Below are 23,416 nucleotides of genomic sequence, written 5' to 3'. Positions count from 1 at the left end.
TTTTTTTTTGCCATGTTTTAATCTGTATATTTTCTAGTCACTTGATTTTTGGTTCATATTTCTTAGTTCTGCTGCATCTAATTTACTGTTAAATGCTTACCCTTTTTAAAAAAATTATTATGTCATTTGCTATATTTTTAAATTTTGTTTTCCATTAGAATGTTTTCATACACTCTAGTTTTCTATTGAATTTCTTAATCTTGTCATCTGTTTTATTGAATATATAAATCAATTATATTAATGTTCACAGCTGATAACTCCAATACCTATAATCATTTATGGATCTGCTCTTATTGTCTGTTTTTTCCTCTTGTGTTTTGGGATTTTCTTTGTTTTTGTTTTTTGGTCAGTTATTCCTGTGGCATACTTGATCTTTTTTTTTTATTGCATTCTAGATAATTTGTATATAAAATTGCAAATATAATTTGAGGCCCTTATTAACATTAGCATTTTTTCATAGAGAATGTAATTTTGCTTTCAAGAAAGCTATTAAAATAGGGACAGATTACAGGGATTCAAAGCTGGATTTCACTCTTTTATGAAGGTTAGTCTATTTTTGATTGGATTTTATCCTTAGAGTGTATACCTTTCAGACTCAAACTGGAAGTCAGAATGCTCTTCACTGGCCCTAAAATGTAAGTTTTGTTTTCATGGTCCCACACAATTGCTGAAATCTCTCTTCAGCTTGCTAATTTCTTATTACCACATTCTGCTTATCTTTTTAGCCTCTGTACCTTCAAGAGCTTAAAAATGCCTTAAAAGTATTTTCACAGTAGTAAAAATTTAGAATAGTTGTAATGTGGGGTTTAGCCCAATTTTTGTTTCTTTATGCCAGGATCCTAACTGTTGAAGCCTTAGTTGCCTCGATATCTCTTCAATGGTATCAAACAGATTTTTTTTTTCTGCTTTTCTATTTGTTTTTGGTGAAGGTATTGATATGCAACAAACTATTCCATGCTTACAAGAAAAAGCACTCTGAAATGGTTTTTATTTTTCAACTTTCAGTATCTTTATTTTCCAAAGAAACTAGACACGATTAATTCTTAAAACCAGGCCACTCCAAAATACTTAACCTTATAATTTAGACTCTTGTTTTGACAAACTCTACTGCATTATTTGTAAATGTGAGAACGCATTTAAGAACTGGGAAATGAAGTGTAAGAGATTACACCAACTACTTAACTGAATACTGATAGAATACATAAAATTAAATTCTCTATGTAACACACATGACTTTTACTTATTGCAGAATTTTGGCCCTCTTATAAGGTAACATATAACATTACAACTTACTCTTAGCTTATCTATTCCAAGAAATATGAAATATTGAAAATGACAGATCCCTCCCATAACTTGTCACTTAGTATCTAAATCAACTTAAGAGATGTAGGTGAAGAAAAAATACCTTTTTATTTTTAGAAAAAGCACTTTAATCACTGCCCTGAGACTAATCAGTGAACTCTGAAATATCAAATTCATCAAGTTTTGGCAAATGGAACACCAGAAATAGATCATGGGCAACTTTTTTTCCTTAAGTCTTTTGCCTAAGAAATTCTATGGGGAGCTTTGGTATTGACCAAAAAGAAGATACAGGTTTATCAAACTTCATTTAATGGGTGTCAAAATTCTCTGGCAGATTTTGGTCAAGATGTTTCTATTTTAAAAGTACTGATTATAAAATCTCACAACTTAAAACTACCTCAAAAATGGTCTGGAAAACATCCCTTTCTTTCTGAAGGTTTTACATAGCCTTTATATCATTAATCAGTCTTTCACTATTAAACTTAAATGGCAAGTGAGACAAACAGTTCTGAGACGTTCTTCCACAAACAATCAAGACTGACTGCAATGTTCTAGATAATATTCATTTAGCCAGTCTGGGTTTTCTGAGCCAAGTTGGTGACTTTGCCAAACCCAGCAGCATATGATGTCCACTGCCATGAAGACACCTGTAACAGCTGTCTGCATCATATCATGAACAGCAAAATGACCCAGAGAATGATAGAAATTTTCAGCACACATAATTTTGTCAGAAACCATTTCAATGATAGCAGCACCCTTAGATTTCAAGAATTTGGGCCAACTGTCATCTTCTTACCAGAGCAACTATCAATCTTCTTCCACTGCTTGACAAGCTTACAAGCAATGTGAGCAGTGTGACACTCCAGCTCACGTGGATAACCAGCACTAATCTGGCCTGAATGGTTCAGGATAATCACCTGAACAGTGAAGCCAGCTACTTTCATTAGTAAGTCATTTTTGCTATCACCGGCCACATTGTCACAACAAGCATCTTGACATTGAAGCCTATGCTGTTCCCAGGCAGAGTTTCACACAAACTTTCAAAATGCATTTCAACAGACTTTATTTCAGTTGTAATGCTGACTGGAGCAAAGATGGTTGTTATGCCTGGTTTGTTTATTTTTTATTAAGTATACTCTCTGCTGGGGCTCAAACTCGTGAGGCTGAGATCATGATTGCGTGCTCCACCAACTGAGCCAGCGAGGTGCTCCATGATGCCTGGTTTAGGACACTAGTCTCCACTCAGCTCACAGCAGCTATGCGAATACCACCAATTTTATAAACAATCTGGAGGGAGAGATGAAGAACTTGTCAGTTGTATGGGTTGGTGTTAGGAGATAATACAGAGCTTCAAGCAGTGTGGTTCCACTGGGACTTCCATCCTTCTTGTGAATTTCCATCCCTTGAACCAAGGTATTTTAGCACTTAGCTCCAGCATGTTCCTCCATTCAAACCAGAAGTTGGCACAAATGCTACTGTGTTAAGTTTATAGAAAATTTTCTTAATGTAGAAGCCGACTTCCTCATTTCTCTTCTAACTATAGAGTGGCTCAGTAGAATCCACTGTGCTAACACCAACAATTAGTTGGTTCAAACCCAACATGTAAGCCAGTAGGGCATGCTGATAGGTCTACACAATCTTGGAGATACCAGCTTCAATTTTACAAATACTAGCAGCAACAATCAGAACGAAACTGTCAGCCTGAGATGTACCTGTGATCATATTTTTAATAAAGTCTCTGTGTCTTGGAGCATTAGTGATGGCCACATATTTACTGCTCTCAATTTCCACAAGGAGATACCCAGGGTGATACCATATTCACACTCAGCTTTAAGTTTTTCCAAGGCCCAGGCATATCTAAAGGAGACTTTCCCATTTTAGCAGACTCATTCTCAAAAATGTTGGTGGTTATTCTGTTGATTCCAACTACATTTGTAGAACAGATGGCCGGTAGTAATAGACTTGCTTGAATTTACATGTCCAATGATAGCAGTATGATGTGAATCTTTTCCTTTCCCATTTTGGCTTAAATTTAGTCATGTTTCTCATAAGACCTGTGTTCTGGTGGCAAACTCATAACAAAAAGAAATAATTTGTTTTTAACTAAGTAAATTTTACAATGTTTTAGTAGCCTACTCTGCTTTATGCATGTCAGCATAGTCATTTTTCATGAGACAATATTGCTTCATTCTCTAAATATATGGATTTTGTCAACTGCTTTTAGGAAAGTATGGTACAGTAGTAGTTTATTATATTCTGTTTCTTATAGTCTATCTACGTAAATTATACAAATGGAAAGAACAAAAGTAAGGGAAGTTTTACAGTCTTTATGTATTTTACCATAATTGTGTTTTTGTCTTCTTCCTTCAGAAAAAAAGAAGTGGTATCTGAAAGTCATCATTGTCAGTCATTTTAGGTCATAGAGACAGAGGCAGTCCCCCTCAAGTGTTGTATTAAGGGGGATTTCTTTTTTTTTTAATTTTTTTTAATTTTTTTTTATTCTTATGTTAATCCCCATACATTACATCATTAGTTTTAGATGTAGTGTTCCATGATTCATTGTTTGTGCATAACACCCAGTGCTCCATACAGAATGTGCCCTCCTCAATACCCATCACCAGGCTAACCCATCCTCCCACCCGCCTCCCCTCTAGAACCCTCAGTTTGTTTTTCAGAGTCCATCGTCTCTCATGGTTCGTCCACCCCTCCGATTTCCCCCCCTTCATTCTTTCCCTCCTGCTACCTTCTTCTTCTTCTTCTTTTTTTTTTTCTTAACATATATTGCATTATTTGTTTCAGAGGTACAGATCTGAGATTCAACTGTCTTGCACAATTCACAGCGCTTACCAGAGCACATACCCTCCCCAGTGTCTATCACCCTGTCACCCCATCCCTCCGACCCCACCTCCCACTCCAGCAACCCTCAGTTTGTTTCCTGCGATTAAGAATTCCTCATATCAGTGAGGTCATATGATACATGTCTTTCTCTGTTTGACTTATTTCGCTCAACATAATACCCTCCAATTCCATCCACGTCGTTGCAAATGGCAAGATCGCATTCCTTTTGATGGCTGCATAATATTCCATTGTATGTATATACCACATCTTCTTTATCCATTCATCTATCGATGGACATCTTGGCTCTTTCCACAGTTTGGCTATTGTGGACATTGCTGCTATAAACATCGGGGTGCACATACCCTTTCGGATAAGGGGGATTTCTAAGATAGAGTCAGAGGGGATGAGATTTCTAGTTCTTCTCAGAACTTCAAAGCAGATCAAACAAAGGGAACTCATCAGCTGGTGAGTTTTAAATCAATGTTGATGACCTATTCATTTCCTAATGTAACCGTGACTAGAATATAAAGCAGATTTGTATACAAAAAACTTTCTGACTAATGTTGGTTCTGAAATTGTCACTCACTGCAAGTTTTTCTTATTAGCGTGAGGCCCCACGCTAATAAAATACACATACTCTACATGAGTGTTTATTTTGATAGCAATGAAAGACATCCATTAAAGCTTATATTTATTAAATCTCATTTATATAAACATTATATTTTTAATAAACTTAATCTAAGTGAAATAGTGAAAAAACCAAGACCCTAAAAATGCTTCAAAACTGCTATGAAACATGTTACATAGTCAATGATCATAATAACCAGTGATATAATAACCAATAATATATAACCAATAATCACTACATAATCAATAATATAATTATATAATCAATGATTATAATAATTAATAATTATAATATATGTAATAATGTAGTGTGAGGTTCCTAAAACTGTTGATTAAAAAGCCCTATGTCCATACAGAGTTATTACAAGAAGTCTAGATGTAGACTAATGTATACATCATAATTTATAGGTTATATAAAAATATCAACTTTTTGAATTTTTATTTTGCTACAATTGTGATTGATATACTATACATTTATACTCAATTATTATCACTATGTATTTTCTTATTCAACAATTGCAATGCTATTCACTATTATTATGAAATGATCTGTGATATTTTTATGTCTTCAAAAAGGTTCTTATAACTGAAAAGCATAGAAAATTATTGATATATTAAAAATGCTATTTTACCTCCCTGAGCCTAATTTTTGTTTCACTCTGGATGGAAATTTTGCCATCTGCCATATGGAAATGTAGTAGATGTTGAGAGCATTTAGTAAATATTAATTTCTTTACCTTTCTTTACCCACAGATACAAAAACATAGTTTTGCTCTGTAAGATAAATTGTCACATTAAAATCAAATTTATGAATTCTCAGTTTTTTCACAATTCTGATTTTTTAAACAAATTACTAGAGAGAGAACTGATAGAAAAACTCAAACTACTAGCAGAAATTACCATTAAAGAGGAGCAAAACTATGACAGAAATACAGTCTAATAATATAACCAACAGCTACAACACTAAGCCTAAACATTAAAAGAGGTCATTAAAATGAGAAATGATAATTATGTAATGTGATAGAGGCGCTAACTATTGCAACAATGTATTAAATATTAAACATATTAATATATAAATATATAAATATTAAATATATAATATATTAATATATTAAATATATAAATGTATTGAATTAACATGTATACCTTAAATGTACTTAATGTTATATGTCAAATATATTTCAATTTTAAAAAGTTAATTTATGTTTATTTCTACTAAAAAACAATCAACCAAAAAGTAAGAGTCTTACTAAGAGTCTAAGCTTTATGCACATTCTTTTCTTAAATTTTTATAACAAACTTTCCTGTCATAAGAATGTAGTAGTAGTATTCCCATTTTACAGATGAGGAACCTGACATACCAGGATATTAAGAAATCTCCCAAGACTACAGAGCAAGTTAGTGATGAGGCTGGCTTTAACTACACTTCCTTTCATTAATGAAATCTTACCCAACTCTGCCATGAGGGGGGTTCTCTTAATTGATTTTGATGCTTTCTGGGCAATAATATGATCTGGGATTTGAGGTAAGAAGAAGCAAAAAACTCACTGCCTCCCTTATTCTAAGAACACATGCCTGTCTTTTCTTTCCTGGTTCATTAAGCATTTCCTCTCCCTCTCTCTCATGGTGAGCAGCTTCCTATAAATTTCTCCCAGTCCTGTTATATTGTGAATTTCCCATTTCTAAAGACATCAAATTTAAGGGTGCTTTGACAGCTCTGGCTTTTCTGATACAGTCAAAGAGCCTTAGTCTATCTTCCCTGTGAAATGTTTTTTAAGATAGCAGAGAGAAACTCTCTAGATATGTAGAGAGAAATAAGACTCCTTAGGCACATTTCCCAGCATCATTCTCTGAAGGAAAAATTGATCTATGATAGAGCACTGTAATTAAGTGGCAATTATATTGCTAATTCCTCTGAGGAATGATCTATCGAAAACAAGTCAGCAGAGTTAAGACTGACGTAGACTAGGCTTTTTTTCTTTCCTTCATTGACTACTAGCCTTGCTGGTTTGTCACGGTTGAATAGGTATATTCAAGTATGAAAGAGTACTTGGTCCATGTTGCTCTTAATGAACTATCTTAATAGCATATTCTTCTCTTGAGAACATTACTGCCACTGGAGCCAAATTCTGCTACTTTGGTGAGCACTGACTAATCACACTCCCTCGGTAACCACGTGCATACAACAGATAACTGAATAAACTGATGACTGAGGATAAACATCTATGTACACCGGCATAGAATTTCAGGAATAGTTGGACGTTGAAACCATAACTACTAATGCAGAGATGCCCTTAGGAGAATGTAACATGCAGAGAGTAACCTTTGTTGATTAATAGCTGCTCATTTCTCAATTTCACTTTTCATTAGCATTGCTTGACACTCAAAAATCTGCCAATATTGTGGGTGTAGTAAAATTTTTGTGTTAGTGTTTGGGAACTGATATAGATATACTGTATTAGTCACTTTTACAGTAGTGATTACTGGCATAGAAATGGTTTATTTCCACTTTTTCCATTGAGATATATACTTTAAAAAATTCTTTCTCTGACTATATTTGTCTAACGTTCTTCCCCATGTTTCCTCTTAAAATAGGAAGGAAAGAGAGAGAGATTAATTCACAGATTCTGTCTGTGATAATGTCCTTTCTTTCCTTTCTGTAAATGAGTATAGGAAGAGTGCAATTCAAACTCCTCTTGCCAAATGAGCATCATACTTTGAGAATATGATCCATTTATTCAGGGCCCTGGGGCACTGTTGTAAACTTCCATGTACAAGGGAAAGGAGGAGACATGAGATGAGCTAGAAGATATAAAACGTAATGACAAAATACAAAGGTCAACAGGTGAATGGTGCAGACAACTGTATGCATCAGATGTGATAATAGGATGTGACTGATTCAGTGAGAAGCCAGAGTCTGGCCATGTCTTTGATCTCCCTACTTCAGCCTCTTTAAGTAGTGTGGCAATAAGCCAAGTGCCTGGCTGATCTGACCAAGGATGAAACCTTGTCACTGAAGACTCCCACTCTCTATCCAGAGTTAATGCTCCCACAGGACAGAGTACAGATTCTTCTCTCACCAGTTGACATGCTTACACCTGCAAACATCACAGACATAAACAGACTAGCGTTTTCTTATTATTTTTCTTAAAACACAAACACTGTAGATATTGGACAAAGAGAACATGCAATTCATATATAACTTTCACAGCTCTCTGTTTTTTGTTGAATAAAAAGTAGATATAAGTGAGAATAATTCTTTGTTTTCCTCATGGGATTATTCAGTTAGAAAGTATACAAAGCAATCCAGCCATGCAGAAAATGATATAATCTATTAAGATGAGTCTGAGTACTTGGAAAAGAAAAATATTCCATAATAACAAAACCTGTTTGCCACTTATCTAGTCCTGTGCATAGTATGTGAGACCAGGTTATCTTTAAATGTTCTCTAGATGTCAATACTTTTGAGCCCATTGCATTTGTGCTCATACATCAATTTTGTAATCCTAAAAGCTTGCCTATTGCATTTGATAAATCAAGAGTAACTGTATGTCCATATTTCTTAGAAGCAAGAAGTTTCATTTTAGATTCAACCGCTAAGTGCATAGATAGTAAAGAGTTATTTGGAAGAATGTAAAGAAATATTTAAGTGGCACACATGATACCGTAGAAGAAAAATAATGCCGTGTTAATTTGCATCCTGAAAGGTCAATAGACAATTAGGGTGGCATCTCAATTCCTTTTAAAACACATAACCATAGGGGCGCCTGGGTGGCTCAGTCGTTAAGCGTCTGCCTTCAGCTCAGGTCACGATCTCAGGGTCCTGGGATCGAGCCCCACATCGGGCTCCCTGCTCAGCGGGAAACCTGCTTCCCCCTCTCCCACTCCCCCTGCTTGTGTTCCTTCTCTCATTGTGTCTCTCTCCGTCAATTAAAAAAAAAAAAGAAAAAGAAAAGAAAATGTAAATATAAGGCACAAGCCAAACATTGAGGCCCCAGTATCAATGAACTTACCTCACATCCAGACCCGGATTTCCACATACTATTCTCTACTAAAAGAACCAAACCTTCTTGGAGAAGTAGCTTATCCAAATCAGGGTCAAGGAAAGTAGAGAATGAGCTTGGAACATCCCATTGTGCCAAATACAAAGGAAGTCCTGAAAGAATGAAGAAAACAGGTTAGAATACATATCTAACTGGAAGGGACTCCTCTTATCCAAATCTGGGAAAATTTAAGCATCAAAATAATCATATCAATGGGTTATAAACCATCGAACTAATAAAAATAAGTAGAGATTAGAGCAACCATTCTTTACAATAGAATATCAAATAATAAATATAGGAAAAATATTGCAATTTGAAAACCACCACTTTCTACCCATTGTAGCAATAATAAATTCAATACATGTTGCATCAAGTGGTGAACGTGAGCTGAAGAATGGGATATTTGCATGAAATCAAAGTATCTCCACACAAAAAAAAATGCTTAGTAATTCCAAAGTAATGTTCCACAGGAGAGTCCTGGCAGACAAAATATTTATCAAGTAATCAAATTAGCACCATTGGTAATGAGACAAATTAGCATCATGTGCCACCTGATAGAACACAATGAAACCACCACTGCCCTTCTGCAATATTCTTGCCAAAAATGCATAATGTGCTTCACTTCTGGAGGAAACATTAGACAAATCCACATTGAGAAAAACTCTACAAAAAGAATGCTCAGAAACTTCAGAAATGTCAAGGTCATGAAGGTCATGGAGTGACTAAGACATTGCTCCAGATTGAAGGAGCCTAGAATGACATGACACCTGGGTACAGTAAGAGGTACTGGAATTGTGCTCTTGTAATAAAAGGCATGACCAGGACAATTGACAAAACTTGAAAGGACCTCTGGGTAAAGGGTATACTGGTATTTCTTTGTAGCATCTTTTTACTTTTTGTGTCTAATGTTATTTCAAACTTTCTAAAAGATCACTTAAAAAAAAAAATTAAAGCATTTCTTCCCCAAATTACTATTATCTCTAGTAATCTCCTTGTATGCCTGAAGAGGTAGCTGGGCAGGATAGTAATATGATCCTTGCTGTACTTCCTTAGGTGTATGCCACTCCAAATAATCACAGACATTCAAAATGGAGTATTTGATCAGACATACCGAGCATGGGAAGAGTTAGGTATCAACATAAGAGTAGCTTATTCTCCCCAAGAATTTACTATGTTCTCATTTAATTTTCATACCAACTCCAAGAGCTAAGTATATTATTATTTTCATTTTCCTGATAAGAAAACTGAAATTCAGGGGGCACCTGGGTGGCTCAGTCGTTAAGCGTCTGCCTTCGGTTCAGGTCATGATCCCAGAGTCCTGGGATCGAGCCCCGCATCGGGCTCCCTGCTCCGTGGGAAGCCTGCTTCTCCCTCTCCCACTCCCCCTGCTTGTGTTCCCTCTCTCATTGTGTCTCTCTCTGTCAAATAAATAAATAAAAATCTTAAAAAAAAAAAAAAAGAAAAAGAAAACTGAAATTCAGATAAGTTGAATAAGTTGTCTTAATTCATAGTTTTAGTAGATGATGGAGCAGGGGATTGGAACCCAGGTAGCCTCTGCTGTGACCTACCTTATTAGCCACTTTGGTATCCTGTTTCTCATAGGTCCAGGTAATGTCCAGCTTTGGAAGGCAAGACTGGTGTCAGGGATGGATGCCATTGTGAAAGATTGATTGTTCCTATTGGATAGGACCCCTACTAGTTGGGAGGAGGTAGATAAAGAGACAAATTCTTCTCTTGGTCCCCCTCCCCTAGTCAACAGCAGTAGGTCAGGGCACAAAGGCACAAGTCAAACAGGTCGGGGAGGTAGAGGACTCTCCTTTCCCGGAGAGGCTAGAGCACCAGGCAGGACAGCTGGACCGAGTACAGAGTACGGAAGTCAACATCAAAGAGTCCGAATCAATTGCACATCCCAGTGGACAGGGACTGTGGGGGTCTCTGCTGCATGTCCTCCCTCTCTCAGGACTGGTCCAGGAATGGGGACAGCTGAGGCTAAGCTGGATCATCCAGTGTAAGGAGCTGTGCAAGGCAAGACTGGGAGAGTGGAACCTGACTCACAAAATGGCTTAGAGTGTCTTATTACAACATTCACTTCCCAAGTGAGGGCAGGGGGGATCCCCCAATTTCCTCAAGTATACAGCACTTTTTCCTCTTGGTCCTTCCGTGGCCCTCCGGCTCCCAGGACACTCTGGGGTGCAGTAGTGACACCGTAGAGCATTTTAATGGTTTAGAGTTATGCAGCAGTCAGCAATTCCCTTTTAATTACCTCATTTCCCCTTTCCCCCAGAAAGACCAGTCTGCACAAACCAGCAGTATTTAAAGTTCTTCATTCCAGGTTCTCATTTCTCCAGCTACTCAAACATATTCATCTTGTGTCCTAGGTCTGTTCGTTGAAATAAACTAATTCAAACTGAGACTGGCATTGGCCCCTCTGGTAGCCACTTCCCACACACTATTTTCCACAACACCTACATGGTTCCCCTCTTTCTGGCTTTCAGATTCAAAGTCAAAACAAAATGTCAAACTTCCGGTCTCGGTCTCCGAAGGGCGAACTCAGGAGGGCCCAGCAGCCACATTGTGCTTGCTGCTCATTAAGCGTTCCCCTAGGGCAGGCGAAGTAAAAGAAATGCACCAGGCAAAGCTATAAATCTAAATAGAAGGACTTATTCTTAAGGCTGATTTTTTGCAGATACTTGCAACCGAGATAAAATCCAGACAGACTGGTTTTGCTGAGAACAGCAGTGATGTCTATAAAGGCCTGTTTGGATTTCGGGTGTAATGGCCAAAGGTGTAATAACAGTCCTTAGACCTTACAACCACAGATTAATAATATCTGGAATATTTTGCAAGAGAAAAGAAAACTTAGAGTGTTGAAGAAAGCAGTGGGAAGTAAATGAACAGCTCAAAATCTTGTTCTAAATCAGTCTTCAGGTATAAGCCTTTTGACAGGTGGGGCTCAAACCAAGCTCTTTGCCCTGCACTGGGGTAACAGGACAGGATGAGGGACTGCTTTAAGATACTCTACCCCTATTCACCTGTGTTCCCTGACTGCTCTGTCATTCAGAGAAAACTTACAAATCATCTGCACCTTCTCTCTTGGAAAAAACAGCACAGGTCCATTAGCCACAAAACCGCCAAACACAATATCCTTAGGAAAATGTGCTATCACAAAGCTTTTGTTTGTGGGGGGTAATCTTGCCTTGGTTCTGTGACATGACTTTTCTCAGTGTTGAGAAGCAGAGCCCGAGGGGAGCATGCATTTCCTTTAATTAAAAAATAACTGTGAACTGGACGAATCATTTAACCGTGTGGAACTAAGTAGATAGGCTAGAATGTGTTTATCTCCAGCAGAATAACAAGTTGCAAATGAATGCAGAACATTTCAGGGCTTGGGTAAACACTGGGATCATGAAATAATATATGAGGACCATATTTCACAAATCATAGCTATGCTTTCAGGTGCCTTGTTCTCACAACCCCCGTAAAATTTACTTGAGTTGTTTGCAATTTGGATGCCTCAGCAGATAATTTCCAAATCTTCCCGCAAAGATTCTTTTCCGCAAAGCTGTCACTTGAAACCGAAAAGTCAGAGATTTGTGATTTCTGAGTCTGCCACTCACTACGAGACCGTAAACAAACCGCAAAAACTTTCTGAATCTTGCTATGTTTTTTTCGTCAATGGGATGTGAGGATTCGGTGAAGCAATGAGTTGAGGTAACCTTGTCCTTACCTGAAGGACAGAGGTAGATTCCTTCTCCAGAGCTCTCTAGACAAGGTCATCTCTTGCACGGGGCAGCTGCTCTGGATGACAAGCTCCCTGCTGATGGCCAATGCTAGGAGCAGAGTTGCAGGTGTAATGCCTAGAAGGAAGCAACTTGTTGCTTGGGCCAGGGTCCCTCCTATTGTTTGCAAGATTCTGTAGATCAGGGGCACCTGGGTGGCTCAGTCATTAAGCATCTGCCTTCGGCTCAGGTCGTGATCACAGGATCCTGGGATCGAACCTCGCATCGGGCTCCCTGTTCCGCGGGAAGCCTGCTTCTCCCTCTCCCACTCCCCCTGCTTGTGCTCCCTCTCTCGCTGTCTCTCTCTCTCTCTGTCAAATAAATCAATAAATAATCTTAAAAAAAAAAGATTCTGTAGATCATGGTGATGTTTCTGTGGCCTAAACCTGTGAAGGGAAGGGGCTACCACCGTAAAGAACAAAGGGAATAGAGGATCTCAAAAGGCTCCCTGCACTAAGCAGTTTCCGAACTTTCAGATTCTAGAGCTAAGTACAAGTTCATATAAAATGGAGGATGCATGTAGGGGTGCCAATTTCTGTTCTTAAAAAACACAAATCATAAAAAAAATACCATCTTTATTGACATTTTATAATACAAAACCATTTTAACACCAGAAAACGTTTAAAAGACATGTATTTGGAGTAGAAGAACTTTCTTTCGAATAAGATACATTTAATGCTATGATAAATGTATTGTGCTGCCCGTAGATGATTTATTCTACTAGAGACTAATGGAAGCCCTGTGAAACCAAATGGGTCTATGGGTGGGCATTTAGAAACCAGGATTCTAAGGAACCTAAGTCTTGCAATCAAAAGCTAGTTTACTGATGGAAATCCCTATCAGTATCTTGTAGGCTTGGTTTTAAATAAATTTTTTAAAGGCTTTCTTCTGTTATTATCTGATATTGGCGTACTGCATTTGTGGCCGACAGTGGTATACATGTCCTTTTTTTTTTTTTTTTTAATTTATTTGTCAGAGAGAGAGAGAGAGCACAAGCAGGAGAAGCAGCACACAAAGCAGGCAGAGGGAGAAGCAGGCTCCCCGCTGAACAAGGAGCCCAATGCGGGACTCGATCCCAGGACCCCAGGGACCATGACCTGAGCTGAAGGCAGACGCCCAACTGACTGAGCCACCCAGGCGTCCTGGTACACATGTCCTCTAAAACACTAGAAATGTTTCCACATTTGGGGCTTTGTCCAGAGATACAAATAAATAATATTGACTAAAACCAAATGTGTCTAAAGTGATGCGACTTTCGGGGCACCTGGGTGGCTCAGTCAGTTAAGCGTCTGCCTTCAGTTCGGGTCATGATCTCAGGGTCCTGGGATCGAGCCCTGCATCGGGCTCCATACTTAGTGTGGAGTCGGCTTCTCCCTCTCCTTCTGCCCCTCTCCCTGTTCATGCTCTCTCTCTCTCTCTCTCTCAAATAAATAAATAAAATCTTTAAAAGAAAAAAATAAAGTGACGTGACTTTCTTAGAGATCATCAATTGTGTAAGATGCAGTCAGTTCTCATGACGTTAGCTTAAGCCTCATACAAAATCCTAAAGATCCCAGTATACATAGTTCAGCAGCTGTCTTAGTAAGCCCAAGTAAAAAAATATCACAGTTTGACTAATGTTCTTGCTGCCATTCTGTTTGCTATAGCCTTCTTGTTATAAGTTTGCTATATAAATGATATATATTGCAAGCCATGGTTCAAAGCATTCCTGCCTTCCTATGACTATAAATGGCAAACAGAATGAGATAAAGAACTGAGAAATAATAATTTTACAAAACTGCTAATGAAACTCCTATAAAAAAATTTCATTTAGAAGGTAGATGCCAGTAAAGAGAAAGATGAATCTTAAATATTATAATATAGAATGTCAATCGCCTGGGAGCTAATGTAAACTCTTTAAAAAGTAAAATGGAGATTAACGAACATCACCAGAAGACGATGTGTTGGGATGATAACATCTTATATGCACCACCGCTTTTTAAGTGTCCTTTCCTATTGTAAGAATAAGATATAATATCGTAAGGCTATATAAAAGTGAAAAATGGGGCTGATGAAACTTAGGCATTGGGATAATATTCACATTAGCGCTTAATGAAAATAACTTTTCAAATTCTGTTATTTATTCAGTAAACTGCTGTTCTCCTTTTTCCTTCCAAGTCATTTGTCATTCTGCAAATTCTCAATAATACACAACTATTCACTAGTGAACACTCTGAAACTACATGCTTATGCTAATTACCATTAAAAGGCAAATCCTAAATGCCTAATGTAGAACAAGTCCATTTATTACCTAACAATTTTATCCAGTTTTACATGAATGCATGCAATTGAATGTCATGGAACAAACAGTATAATGTACCGTTTTTCTCCATTTTAACCTATGCCAGAGGTTTATCTGCATCGCAGCCTGTCCACTTGAAGGATTTATCGTTGTACAAAACTAGGTAGGGATGATTGAATAGAATTTAAATTTTAATTAACCACTAATTGGAAAGAAAGCATGGATCAAATCTGGAGGGTTTTTTTCCCCCCACAATAAAGTCTACTTTTTCCTAATAGGTTTAAAAAGCAATTTAATAAACCATCCTATCTCATAAAATTAATGAGGCATTTTCATGAGATGGTTTGACATGTTGGGGGAGCTGAGAATCCCATGGGAAAGGCATGTTGACTCACTGACATGGCACCCTTGTGCAAAGCAGTGTGGATTAAGCTTGAATTTTTATGAAGAAAAACACTGCTAATGGAAAATGAATCCCACTGAGCCAACATCATTCCCCTGCACACTGCCCTCATTAGATGAAAGAATTTAAGTTTAGTGGAGAGCTCGAGACCTGAATGCTGGAACAATAGCATGAGCTACAATAAAAGAATGTGGTAGAATCTGTTGTTTCGATTGCATTGGTGTGCCAGCGGTTGTGTTGACTTCTGTTTCTGAACTTCCTCAAGCTCATCTTCAACCTCACTTGTTACACTGGGCTTCAGTTCCTCCTTCAAATGCCCTGTTTAGACACTGTCCTATCATCATCTTAAAATCTATATACCTAAGGTTAAATTTATGATCTTCCATCCAAATCAGCTAATTCTCCCAAATGTGCTTTCTGTAGAAGCTGTGCCAGCCCTTCAGTTAAGGACAAACATTATGCTCTGTATAATCGAGCTCAAGGGGTGGACACACATGAAATGGCAAAGGCTCCAGTATAGTTAGTGTTACAGAGTCGTGTTCCTCAGAACTTACATATTCAGGTCCTAACCTCTGATGTGACTGCATTTAGAGAAAAGGCCTGTAGGGAAGTAATTAAGGTTAAATGAGGTTATAAAGATGGGGCTCTAATCCGATAGGGCTTACATCTTTCTTGAGAAGAGGAAGAGACACCAGAGATGTCTCTTTCTCAGAGTGTACCCAGGGAGAGGTCATGTACGGAGAAAGGGAGAAGGTGGCTGTCAACACGCCAGGAATAGAGGCCTCACCAGAAATCAGCCCTGAGAGCACCTTGATCTTGGTCTACCAGCCTCCAGAACTGTGAGAAAATAAATTTCCATTGTTTCAGCCACCCAGTCTGTGCTTTGTTATATTTTGTTATAGCAGCCCTAGTGACTAATAATGATATAGATGATTGATAGACAGATGATAGACAGATGATAGATAGACAAATAGATATAGATAGATGATAGATAGATAGATAGATAGATAGATAGATAGATAGATAGATAATTGACAGATGATAGATATTTAGCGATGGAGGAAGGGAATGAGGGAGGGAGGAAAGAAGGAAGGAAGGGAGGAGGAAGGAAGGAAGGAAGGAAGGAAGGAAGGAGGGAAGGAAGGAAGGAACAAAGGAAGGAAGGGAAGGGAAAAAAAGGGAAGGGAGAAAGAAAGAGGAAGGAGCATGCCTGGTGCCTGGGGGACGTCAGAGGGAGGCTGCCATGTTGCATAACTCCAAGGGACAATACCTACATAAAACAAAAGTGTGTTTCACTCCTGGGGCTGTGCAGTGCTGTGTCCCTGGGTCAGAGAAGGTGTTACTGAGAAGTTTGAACTGAGACTAGAAGTTTAAGTAAGTCATTCATGGAAAGATAAGGAAAGGAAGGCATCTGCCTTCTGCCTGGGATGCCTTTCTTTCCTTATCTTTCCATGAATGAACAAATGCAGCACTTTCAAGACACTCCAGGTTGATGTCTAAGCCACGAGTGGAAGGCACGCAGGAGGGTCCGAGCGATGAACATCTGTGAGCCACACTGCGTGAGCTGCTGCTGTGTTGTTACTGGCCTCCACCTAGGTTTGCTGAAAACAAAACACAACCACCTCAGGGTGATCCAGATTTCCCTCTTTCCTCATTCTTTACGCCAAGTTGGTCTCCAAGTCTGGCCATTTCTCACTTTCTAATTTTTACCACTTGATCATGTTACTTCCTATTCCTGTAGCACTTTCTCCTCATAGCTGAAACGCTGCACAGCCCCTGGGGAGCTGGTATATACTCCTACTCCGTTTCCACTTCTGACCCAAGTCAAAGAATATAATTAGGTTGAGTATTTTTAAAAGTGTTTCGGCAATTAGTGGGACTCTTGCTGACTTTTCAATGGGCCAATAGAGGCAAAAATTAATTTTTAAGGTCTTGAATATGAAGTGAGTTTTTAAGCAGAAGAGGATTTAAATTGCTGCTCTTTAGAAGAATAAAATGTAGCTGTAGATAATTTTGATTTCACTATATTTAAGAAAGTAGAAGACGTAAGAAGTGATATGCTGCAGATGTATCCACTTGTATGCTTTTTTTGGTTCTTCTTTGGGAGAACATAACTTTTTCACATATATATATTCTGAGGAATACATATACCACATTCCAGTTAATAAGCTATTTTGTCTCAGTGCCAAACCTACCTGCTTGGACAGAACAGTGCATTAAGTCAAGTCTTCTTGATTGATATGAAATTCATCAGCCTTGATCGAATTTACCTTTATCTTTCTGAATGTTTGCATCAGATGCCAAACGCATTTTTGCTTTGCCAAAATATAGGGAGCACCGAAAGGAGATTGGAAGGCTCTGGGAGAAAGAGTGGACACGCCCCTTCCTGTTTGCTTCCTACCTGTCTGGGGCGGTGCCTGTCAGCATCCCCCTGTCCAGCTCTCTGCCCTCTGGCAGCGCCTTTCTACAGCTGCAGCTGAAGCCAATTTACAGTCTTCCCGTCTTCTCCAGACCAGCCTTACAATGCCGACTCAGAGACACCAGCACCCAGCCAGCACTGCCTCCCAGGCCAGAGGCTCAGTCCTCTCAATTTCTCAATTTTAGTAAGTCCAGAGTAACGCTTTCCTTTGTGCTCTGAGCACTAGAGATGGTAGCTGCCTCCTTCGTTGCTAACTCTGTGATATCTCTTTTTTTTTTTTTAAAGATTTTTTATTTATTTATTTGAGAGAGAGAGTGAGAGAGAGAGCACAAGAGGGGGGAGCAGGAGAGGGAGAAGCAGACTCCCTGCCGAGCAGGGAGCCCGATGCGGGACTCGATCCCGGGACTCCAGGATCATGACCCAAGCCGAAGGTAGTCGCTTAACCAACTGAGCCACCCAGGCGCCCAACTCTGTGATATCTCAGCATTCTCTTTTTACCCTTCCAGTTACCCAGTCAACAACTTTTTTACCTAGTTAACAATTATTTGTATTAAATTCTCACTGTTCAAATAACTGATATGTGAGTCAAGTTTCAACCAAAGTAGAACTAGCAGGAGATTAGATAAATAATTTTATATATATAAAATATATACAATTAATATATATAAAATAAATAATTTTATTTATATAAAATAAAATAATGTATATATAAAAACATTTATATATATAAAAAACTATTTATATATATAATAAGGAATTTAAATAAGGAGTTATTCCTAATAAACAAGGAATTATTATTATTTTTTTAAAGATTTTATTTATTTATTTGACAGAGAGATAGACAGAAGAGCACAAGTAGAGGGAGTGGCAGAGGGAGAGGGAGAAGCAGGCTCTGCACTGAGCAGGGAACCCGATGCGGGACTCGGTCCCAGGACCCTGAGATCATGACCTGAGCCGAAGGCAGACGCTTAACCATCTGAGCCACCCAGGCGCCCAACAAGGAATTATATATATATACACATATACATATATATACATGTATGTGTATATATATATATACACAAACATACACATATACATATATATACATGTATGTGTATATATATATATACACACACATACACATATATACACAGACAGGATTTCTTCTTCATTAGGCAAACCTCAGCTCCGCTCCTAAGACCTTCCAGTAAACTGAATCAGGACCACCCGGGTTTAACCTCCCTTACTTAAAGTCAACTGATTATGGATTTTGATCACAGCTGCAAAATACCTTCATGGCAACACCTAGATTAGTGTTGGATTGAATAACTGGGGACTGCAGCCTGGCCATGCAGACACACATTACAGTTTTTGTCTCCTCACCAGGCCCCAACTCATACAGACCCTCATCTATATGTACAGAGCTGGATTTTTCTGGCTGGACAAATGACAAGAAAGAAGAATGGCTGTGAGAATTTATCTCTCCAAGTCCCCTAGGAGACTACGAAACTAGATCGCTTATGGATCTCAAGTGCTGGCTCCAGCTCTTCATCTTGGAATATTATAGAATGACCAATAATTTTAGAAAACCTGTTTCTATCCCTGCCATTTGGCTTCTTATATTTAATTACTGTCCATAAATTATGAAGAATACAATTTAAATTTTTATTGAATAGCAACAATATTTTTAACAGAAAGGTACAATAAATCAAGTTTTCTTGATTGCCAGGACATTAATCAACCAGAATGCAATTCACTTTTATCATTATAAATGTTGTATCAGATGCCTACATATAGGAAATGCTGTAAAATTGGATTTATTTTTATTCACTTACTGTTTTGATCTCAGGCAAAATACCTGGTGAATTCTTTGGCCTTACGTTAACTTCCCTGTTTAATCTTTTGCATTATTCTGGGTTTCAGGTGGGATAATGCACATAAAGATGCTCTGTGAACACAGCAAGCCATTCTTTTTGCTTCAGGATCATTACCCAGGATTTCAAAAAGAGGACCACATAGTTCTGTTTTCTCTGTTCTAATATATTAACTCATTTTTTTCTGTTTCCATCTTGAGAAGCTTCATTGCATCTCTGGATTTATGTGTTGGACCTACTATTCCAATAAAAATCATTTAAGAAATCATTTCCTTTAAAGGCAGTTATACAAAGATTTATGACTTTGATTTCCTAGATTCATTTTTCAGAATCATAGATATGACATGGAGAGGTTGTTTAGCTTCTATTAAGCACCTAGTGTTCCTAAGTAACATTTATAGAGCTGGTGAGTCAAAATTAGACCTGAGAGACCAAAGAAAGAAGTAACCTTCACTCCAACCTATCCTTTACTAATGCTCTGAAAATAAATGCATTTAAAGTCTGGCTTTATTCCATCTGGTCCTCATGCTGACATTACTGTGGTCTCTGAGCTATATCATGGAGAATAATTTCCTGCCTGCTGGGATTACAGTCTCAGAGAATATGGAATATGAGTCTATTCAGTATTTCCTTCTGGGAAAATTATTCCATTTTCTTCTAGGGTTTGTTTCTCAAATAATCAACCTGGTAGAGCCAAGACACTCAAGAGGATACCTTCCTTTCCTAACATATAGCCATCTACTCATACCTACCCAGGAATGATGAGATACTGGAATGAAAAACTAAGGAAGGGGCAGTTTTGATACAGGTGAGATGAGTTTGCTAGGATACCATAACAAAATACCATGGACTGGGTGGCTTGAACAACAGGAATTTATTTTCTTACATTACTGGAGGCTGGAAGTCCAAGATCAATACTGGAGGCTAGTGTCATCAGGTTTGGTTTCTCCTTGGGCCTCTGTCCCTCGTTTGCAGATGGCTGCCTTCTTGCTGTGTCTGCACATGGTCTTCCCTCTGTGTGTGGGCATCCCCAGTATCTCTTTTTGTGTCCAAATTTCATCTTATAAGTACACCAGCAGATTAGAAAGTACAATAGCCTCATTTTAACTTAATCACCTCTTTAAAGGCCCTGTCTCTAAATACAGTCACATTCAGAGGTACTGAGGGTTAGAGCTCCAACATATGAATTTTGCAGGGACACAATTCAACTCATATTGGCTATAACTTACAAATAGCTCAGTATTAGGTATTATGATAATGCATTTTGTCATTTAATTTTTGAAACAACTTATCAATATGTGCTCTATTCTTTTCCCCACTGTAAATGTGAGAAAATTCATGCTAAGTGAAGTTAAGGATATTTGGTGGGGTCAACATTTTACGGCTGGAGAAATGTTCTCTGGCACCAAAAGAAATGAAAGGAAATTGCAGACTTGGAGAAATTCTGTCCACGAATTGGGAAACATTGTAAGGAGTCAAGGAAATAAGTTGAACCCCAATTTCACATCACTTACTGAGCCTTTCTATAGCTTTGGCTTATCCAGGATTCTAATCCAGAAAAGCTGGTCATGCCAGATATCCAGGAAAGGTTCCTCTGATTCGGACCTACTTTCTGTAGTAGTCCTTCAGAGGACTGCTCTTGGGTTACTGAAGCTATGTCTCCAGTATGTGCAAGGAGGGCAAATACCTGGGAATGATGTTCCCTTTACCCAGGGTGGCCCGTTTGCCAGTGGCTAACTAGAATCCAATCAAGAAGCCCAGTTCCCTATCCAAGGCCCAACAAACTCTGCAATGTAATTTACATTTCAAAGCTCCCTCAGACATCAGGCTGGGGCTGCCAGAAATTTCACTCTTGGCTTAGTTTCTTTTCCTTCTTGGCTCTGGCTTCCCCCTTCCTTTCTAGTTTCCCCTGGTAGCATGTCCTCACTAAATTACTTGCATAAAAACCTTTGACTTAGGATCTGATTCTGAGTCAACTTCTGTGGCTAAATCTTGTTCTAAATTGTTCCAGTTCTTTACGGGTAATAATGGATTAAATCAAATCCCAATACTGAGATATAAATGGATTAGAACAGGACACCTGGGTTTAATTCCTGGCTCTGTCCTGTAGCAGCTTAATGATTGGATCATTCATCACTCATTCCAGTGCAAAAGAAAGAAAATCAACTCAAGGAGACTTTACAAAAGGGAATTTATATAACCCCTATCCAGGAGCAGCTCAGACTTCAGGCCTGACTTACGTCATTAGGTGGCTGTCTCATCCCTTTTGACTTTTTTCTGCATTGTGGGCTCCAGGTTTACACCTTATCAATTCAGCAACGTCCCTGGAATGAGGGTACCTCTTTTCCCAAAGTACCATCATTTACCCTAGGATTTATTCAGATTACTCCAATTTAGGACATAAACCTACCCTTGGACCAGGCTTCTGGTTTTCGTGGTTTTGAGCAGATTTCCTTTCCTAGAACTAGGACAGGGTTCTTCAACTTAACTATTGATTGAGGGCAGGAGGATATGACAGGTTCCTTAAAGGAAAACTGGAGTATAAGAAGAAAGACAAATGAATCCTGAGCAAAATTAATTAGTTCCTACAGTGAGCTTGAACAAAATAGTTAACATCTATGAACCACTCTGATCTTACCATCAATTGGAGATAATTATAGTATCTATTGCATAGAGTTGCTTGGATGATTAAATGATGTGATATAGGAGAAGTTCTTAGCACAGTGCCTGGTACTTAATTGTTGCTCAACAAATGATAGTTATTAGTAGCACAATGTTGATGGAGTTACATTTGGGCGTCTCAAGGTCCCTTCTATCCAAACCATTTTATTATTCTGTTTTAGGTTTTGAATAATGAAATCAGATTTGAGGGAATAAATGAAGACAAAACTAACATCCTAAGGATGTGTGCCCTAGAGTGGCAAAGGCTTCCAGGAGCAAGTCTGTAAGTGCTTACAGTTATCAAAGAAGGCAATGTTAATGGGAAACTCTATTATGGATAGAGTTGTGACAATAACATAATCATAGAGATCAAGAACCACATTTTATTCCTTAGTGGTGGTGGGCATTATTGGAAAAACAAAATGTTTACAGAGAGATAGACAAATATTAAATGTGTATACTTTTATACTTCACATAACTCTTGTTAAATTGTTGAGTAAATAGTAGAAAAATATAAGATATATAGAATTTTTTTCTGATTTTTATGTGGGTGGGTATGGGATCACAAGGAGCAATGTCTACAGCCCTTACTAGAAAAAAATAAAATTTCATCATTCCGTATAACAGTGTACTAGGAGATAGTAAGAAACAAACTTTTCCATAATTTATTATTTCTGGTTGAATTCCTAGGTGTCATTTAATCATTTTCCTGATTGAATGTGAATATAATTCAAACTATAAAGTACAAATTGCCTCTAGAGTTTAATGTTTGTCCTTCTTTCTTGAAAATAAAACCTTAACAATTACAACTTTTAATTTTAATCCTTTAATATTTAAAATATTTTAACAATGATTATTTTTACCTTAGAAGAACATAGAAGGAAAGATAGAATTAACTAGAATAATAGTCTTATCTTTCTTATTTTGGCTTCAAACCTCTGAAAAAATCTACATTTCATTCTGAAAGATTTTTTTTTTAAAGAATTCATTTATTTATTTGAGAGTGAGAGAGCACAAGCAAGGGGAGTGGTAGAGGGAGAGGGAGAAGTAGGCTCCTCACTGAGTAGGGAGCCTATGCTGCCTGATCCTGGGACCCTAGGATCATGACCTGAGCCAAAAGCAGACGTTTAACCAACAGAGCCACACAAGCATCCCCTGAAAGATATTTTGAACAACTTTCTGGATAATACAAAATCTTTCTTTTAAA

General features: G+C 38.0%; 1 pseudogene; it reads right to left on the bottom strand.

Annotated features, from left to right (window-relative positions):
- Positions 1-1,868: 1,868 nt before the first annotated feature.
- Positions 1,869-17,583, bottom strand: LOC118001381 (annotated as a pseudogene).
- Between the last annotated feature and the right edge of the window lie 5,833 nt (positions 17,584-23,416).

Source organism: Mirounga leonina, unplaced genomic scaffold (genome assembly GCF_011800145.1).
Source record: "Mirounga leonina isolate KUSES-001 unplaced genomic scaffold, KU_Mleo_1.0 Mir_53, whole genome shotgun sequence".
In the NCBI taxonomy this organism is placed as follows: domain Eukaryota; kingdom Metazoa; phylum Chordata; class Mammalia; order Carnivora; family Phocidae; genus Mirounga; species Mirounga leonina.
This window is presented reverse-complemented; position numbering and strand designations above follow the sequence as displayed.